A 6,000-nucleotide genomic window follows, 5' to 3' on the forward strand; every position below is an offset into this window, starting at 1 on the left:
CGCGCAGTGACATGGGGATTTCTTTTAAAATACTCCACCAGTGCTGCCACCAATCCCATGTTTCCTCCAGAACATTATCCTTCAACTTTCTTCTTAGACGACACCAAGGAGGAATATTCTACTTAATGCCCCAGAAGATGCCACCAATGTCTTCCTTTCAGAACATTTTCCTACTACCATCCTCAGAGGCAACACCAAGGAGGAATTGCACTTTATTCCCTCATCTTCTTCTCCTCCAGAACTTTTTCCTCCCACTGTCCTCAGAAGTCAAGCCCAGGAGGAACATCCTCCTTACCCTCCCAACTTCTTCCTCCTTTTCCATATTCCAGAATATTTTTTTTCCACCATCCTCAGAGGCCACACCGAGGAGGAACATTCTCCTTATTCCCCCCTTCTTCATCCACCTTTTCCTCTTCCAGAACATTTTCCAACAGGAGGAACATGTTCTTTATTTCCGCATCTTCTGCCACATAATTCCTCCTGCAGAACAATTTCCTTTCCCTGTTCTCTGAGGTTAAGCCTGGGGAGAACATTTTCTCATTCCCACAACTTCTGCCACATATTGCCTCCTTCAGAACATTTTCCTTTCCCCATCTTCTGAGGCCACACCCAGGAGGAACATGCTGGTTATTCCCATATCTTCTGCCACCTATTCCCCCCTTCAGAATCTTATCCGTCCACTGATGCCACACCCAAGAGGAACTTTCTCCTTATTCCCCCATCTATTGCCACCAATACCCCTTCAACTCCTTACTGGATATTCTTTTCACAACCACCACAATTTCCCACCACCATTATTATTACCCCATTATCCTCTTGGTCCTTACTTCTTTTTATATACACTGTTCTCCTCTTTGACCACTCGGTTTTCCTCCTTACCCACTTACTCTCTTCTACTTTTCACCTATTCACTTACTAATGCACAACAAATGGCACTTACTCTACGCACGTCACAGCAGCCCGCCAGCCGGGGCATGGGGTCAGGCTCTGTCGATGGGTCAACTGACAGGGTCACATCAAATGAGGACACAGGCCTTGAGTTTGACATACGTGCCTTAGACTCTGCACCTTGGTTTAGATTGTTTCAATCAGACTGTGCCCTCCAGAATTGGCAGAGCATTTAGAGGTGCCGGCTACTGGATTAATCCTATTAAAACTGAAAACATTAATATAATCATCAATGCAGAAATTAGTAACAAAAATGTAACTCAACTTTCAGGTTTTTTCAGAATAAGATGGTTTGTGCTCACATGATGTACACTTTTTGGTTCTTTACATGATGGGGGTCATTTACTAAGGGCTCGAATCGCGTTTTTACGGCGATTTACCCAAATTTTTCCTTTTGGCGTCGATTTTCCCTGAATTGCCACTGGTTTTTGGCGCACGCGATCGGATTGTGGCGCATTGGTGCCGGCATGCACGCGACGGAAATCGCGTGGCCGTACAAAAACCCGACGGATTCCGAAAAAACGGCCGCATTTTTTTTTTTTAAAAGTGTCGCTTGACACGCGCTTACCTGCTCCCGTCCGGGCTTGGTGAACTTCAGTGCATTCCAATGAACTTCAGCGTAGCAGCGACACCTGGTGGACGTCGGAGGAACTGGCGAGGAACTCGCCAGAAGACCCGAATCCTCCGCACAGAACGCGCCGCTGGATTGCGAATGGACTGGGTAAGTAAATCTGCCCCGATGTGTTCTGCCGTTATAAGCAGCATTCTTTTTGCTCTCTATTTCTTAGCTATTGCTGACTTGGTTGGTGAGGGGTAACTTCTATGAGGTCTACCATAGGCTGTACAGGAGAAACCAACAGACTTTGCTCGGTCACTGTCACTTACAAAGACAGCAGCATCACATAGAACATTACAGGGATGTAGTGACCAGCATTGATGTAACTGTAACAGCTGTGATGCAGTAAAGCACTTACTACAAGCTGCTGCATGATGTCTGCCCATTCTATCTGCTGATACATAATCCCCTGTCCAAAGACTTTTGAGTTGTAACTCTGCTTTATTGAACTTCAATTCATCTTGAGAGACCAAGACGGATTCAGCTTAGAAAAAAGTACAATTTCTTATATTAATCCGTACTATTGATACAAAGTTTGTTGAAAGGTAAGTGATTATTAAAGGTTTACCTCCGCCCTAAAGACTACTTGGCATAAACAGGGAACTCTTGGTAGTAAAGACATGTGGAGGGTAGAGTGCTGGGAAATTGAGTCTGTTTTCATACTAAGTTTTTACAATTGTACAACTTATAAATACCATATATTAGCCCACCCAATATGTAACTACAGCCCAGGCAGTAACCTAATGGGGGCCAGAGGGTGCGGTCATGCCCGGGCCTGGGTGTTTGAAGGGGCCATAAATAAAGAGATAAACAATATAATATAGTTGGCGGCTTGGTAATTGGAGTTTGCATTGGGTCTAGCAAACTAAAAACAACACCTCTGACTATTGGTATATTGGGGTCTGAACATGGCGGTCTGGGTCCCAAAACCTTTAGCCAGAAGTTTGGGTTTGGCATTCACTCCCATGGTTGCCCACCCTTTAATTACCAGCCAGCAGCAAGCAATACTTGGTGTTACCGGTTGGGCTGAGCCTGTTCGGGTTCACGTACCCAAAACAAACTTTGGATCAAAGTTTGGCTGAACTCACCAAACCCAAAGTTGAATGGGTCGATACATTACTAATTACAAGTCCTTAAATCATTCTTACAATAGAAATTCTGTACAGAATCATAGATATTTGATGTGCAGAACCTACGATAAGTATCACCAACTGATACAACTTTTCATGTCGATAGTGAAATACATTGACGTCAACAAAGCATAACTGGTTTGAACCGTGATATTAAACTTTTTCTTCTCCATTATCTTCCGAACAACAGAACACACTGCTCTTGCCTGTAGTTATGTGCCTCTATCAGGAAGCGCACCAGAATGGATGGAGAATGCAGCTATATTTGGCCCGTGATGATGGCCAGGCTCTATCTGATTGCTCTTTTCATGTATAGCTTTGCAGAGAAATTGCAGGTCAGCAGTTTTAGACGCAGCATTTTCCGTAAAAGAACATCATGATTGGATGACGTTGTTGTCATGGAGACATGTAAGTTCTAAGTTCCTCTACTCGAAAAAAGGTTCAATACTATCATTGACATTTTCAGATGATGCGTAGGGGAAAAAAAAGGAAATTACACTGACTAAAACGGTTTTCAGGCTAGGCGTAAATTAGAAGGTCAAAAATTATAGAAAATCTTCCGTGTACTCAATACCTACTCAATAACACCTTCCGGGATGACTTGATACTATGTAGAACTTTCTCAAAAAGTTTCCGAGAGTTCTCACATCAAAAAATATTTCCTATCCGTGCCACCTAAAAAAAAGGAATAATAATGAAGAAGGGATTATCGGAGACGGATAGGAAGGTCTTGGGTTTTCTTAGGGCAGATCTTACTTTTCTTCGGGAAGTCTTGGATTCATAGAATGCTTATTTTCACAGCAGAAGGTTGTAATTACTGACAGGAAGAAGGACAAGCGCGGTGGTTAAGGATATTGACTGACACCGAAAGAGTTGCTCGATGCTTCCTTTGTTTTCGAAGGGAACCAAAAATACTGTGTTTAAGAAGGATTAAGCCAATCGTTTTCTTAAAAATAGAAGAGTTATCTGCACATCCAGAAAGTGATCTGATAATACTCCATACAATGAGGACATGAACCGGGGGTTCTTGGAAGACATTTGTTACTTCACAGTGACCCCAAGGGTCCTTAGTTGTTCCATTAAATGATGGAGATTGACCAAACTCTAAGAAGTCCGTCAAGTCCCAAATAAACCAGTAGGGTGCAGGAGAAATTTGATGATTTCTGTGGGACCTCTTGGACAGCTTAGATAATGGACAAGGCCAAAAACCTGGGGTTCTCAGAAGACATTTGATACTTCACCGTGATCCAAAGGGCCCTTAGTTGTTCCATTAAGTGATGGAGATTGACCAAACTCGAAGAAGTCCCTCAAGTCCCAAATAAACCAGTAGGGTGCAGGAGAAATTTGATGATTTCTGTGGGACCTCTAGGACAGCTTAGATAATGGACAAGGCCAAAAACCGGGGGTTCTTGGAAGACATTTGTTACTTCACAGTGTCGTTGCAGCGGCTAACAGCAAGTTATCTATGGGTGTGAGAGAGTGAGACAGACAGACTGACAGACATACAGAGAGAACAGTCATCCCCCCATGGGAGATGGTGGGGGTAGGGAGTAGGGACAGAGACACAGGTGTCACGTTGTTGCTTAGTGCTCCATCCACCTTCCACCCCCCCAGAGCATTCAAATAAACTTTATTATATATAGCGAGATCCTGGGACTGCCCCTCACAATCTACATAGACATGTGACTGATGACCTAACAGAACACATGATGCCATATATGTCCTTCACATAAAGCTGATGATAAAGCTAGAATGTGTAACTAAATATAAAAATAGTCTTTAGTGATGAGGGTAGTCTTGCAGAGTCCAGCTACAGCTGTCATTTACAAAGTTGTACAATGTCTATTCTTGTCAGAGGTCAACGACCTAAGACAGCCAGCACAAGGCAATAATTGTGTTCACATAAACGTAATACATTATTATTTTATTTGCATTCACATTTCCTCCTTTTGAACACATTTATTGCCTCCTTATGTTGTTGCACCCAAACAGCTACTTCTGGCCGGATCCCCCGGACCAGGACACTTGAACGTCATTCACCAGTTGGGCCACAACCTCATAAGGAAATACTAAAACTCTGGAACTCTTGCAGACCAGTTATTTCACTATATCTAACGGATTGTATGAAATATAGTATTGAAGTAGGGTGATCTTCTTATGTGGCGCCAAACTCCAGAAGTTCAAGGGTCACATCATCTGACTCCAGAAAGCTTTAATCATCTCCCCTTGGACTCTGCTGAGCTTGGATCACACTGGACTTGTACTGTTTCAGCATCTTCAGCTGTATGCTTTAAATTACCTTACACAAAAGCAAAACACAAGCTTAAAAGACAGCAAAAACAGCAAAACTACACATCCCTACTATCAATAAATTTAAAATTCCTAAAATTGATTAATCCTTCAAGGCCACCACCAGTTAACTAAACAAACTAAGACAGGACGGTCACTAGAAATTCTCATCCTCTACTGAGTTAGAAATAATGGTTGAATTTTTTTTTCCCTTAACCTTTAAACTTGCTCAACATCATGTTAGACCCACAAAGACCAATAGGATCTATATATAACAGATAGAACCCACCACCTGGCACATGTCATACTACTAGAAAAGACACTACTTTTAACAATTCTATGCCAGGTCCCAATAATTTAACAAAAAAACTACTTCCATAAATAGGAAACACTTATAATAAAAATTATATTTTACTATGGTCACATGATGTTTAACAAGCTTATAGCCATAATACTCCTATATGAAAATGAAAAAGGCTGACATATAAACACTATACATCATACCAGGAGACATCTAACAACTGGTTTTCCTGATTTCTCATCAGTTGACAAACATTTCTCATTAGTTAACACACATTTGTCATTGCCTCCTGAACTCCAAGCTGGATGGACTAATTCAGTCTTTCCACCTTCCCTTCCCACTTCTCTTCAGACTAAGGAGTGTGTAAAGCCTGACCTCATACTGGTACATCTACCTTCTGTCCACCTGAGAAGAGATCTGCACAGACCAGAACATCCTTATACTTACCAACCCTTGACAGTCTCAAGTTACCCTTTGCAGTCGCTGAGATGTGTAAGCTGCTCCATGTGCCTTTCTGTAACTCACACAGTGTCGTAAGGTTATGGCAGACACATATATCATTGCACAAATCTGGCAGCATTCCTAGATCCCAGGGTGACCCATCATCATGCAAACATAGTCCTTGTCCTGACACCTGTCCCTCCATCCAGAAAATGAAACAATTCTGGAAACATAGTTTTAGGCAGGCACTATTTTATTCCTGCTCAATCACTCCA

Source organism: Engystomops pustulosus, chromosome 10 (genome assembly GCF_040894005.1).
Source record: "Engystomops pustulosus chromosome 10, aEngPut4.maternal, whole genome shotgun sequence".
Classification (NCBI taxonomy): Eukaryota; Metazoa; Chordata; class Amphibia; order Anura; family Leptodactylidae; genus Engystomops; species Engystomops pustulosus.